Raw genomic sequence first — 737 nt, forward strand, 5'->3', positions numbered from 1 at the left:
GAGGGTTGGACTAGATAAGCTCTAGTGGTCCCTGCCAACTTAGACTGTCCTGGGGCTCTGTGGTAACTTAGGAGAGAAGGATGGACTCAGAAGACAAGTCACAGGCTGAAGAAGGCCTTTGATATGTTAAAAGGCATCACTGACTTTAAGCATTTGGCAGAATGGAGGGATAAATATGTGTAGAAATGTATTATTTTCCATCTATATACACACACTTCCCACTGGCTTCCTTAGTGGTTTAAAGGTTTAAAAGCCAATAGTGTCAGGTGTAATGCTCCAGCACTGTGTTATAAAAGAGTATTAAACCAGTCCAGCAGTCTTGGGGCAGTGTCCTGGGCAAGTCCTGTCTCTCCAGAATGACAAGTGAGCACAGGCCTGCATCCCTGGAGAGTATCAGCAGCCACAGACAAGAGACAGATATCAGTATGCTTAAGAGCTTGTGGATCCACTGTATTGGGATCAAATGAGTATCCTTATATAACTGAGAGTTTCCAGCACATTCATGCAGCACACAAATTATCAAATTGAAACTTTAATCCCTCTCAGAAATGAGAAAAGCTTAATGGTTGCTTCGTCATATCTTTATTTTGATGGAAGAAGGCAACTTACTGTTAGAGAACACGATAAGTAATTCTCCAGCAGAAACTATAAGCAATGAAAGTATTTATCCTTAGTTCCTTAAAAATTAGCATGCAGTTCAGCTTTAGTACTTTCTGATAACAAAAGTATGGTAAGAA

Source organism: Pseudopipra pipra, chromosome 1 (assembly GCF_036250125.1).
Source record: "Pseudopipra pipra isolate bDixPip1 chromosome 1, bDixPip1.hap1, whole genome shotgun sequence".
Taxonomy (NCBI): domain Eukaryota; kingdom Metazoa; phylum Chordata; class Aves; order Passeriformes; family Pipridae; genus Pseudopipra; species Pseudopipra pipra.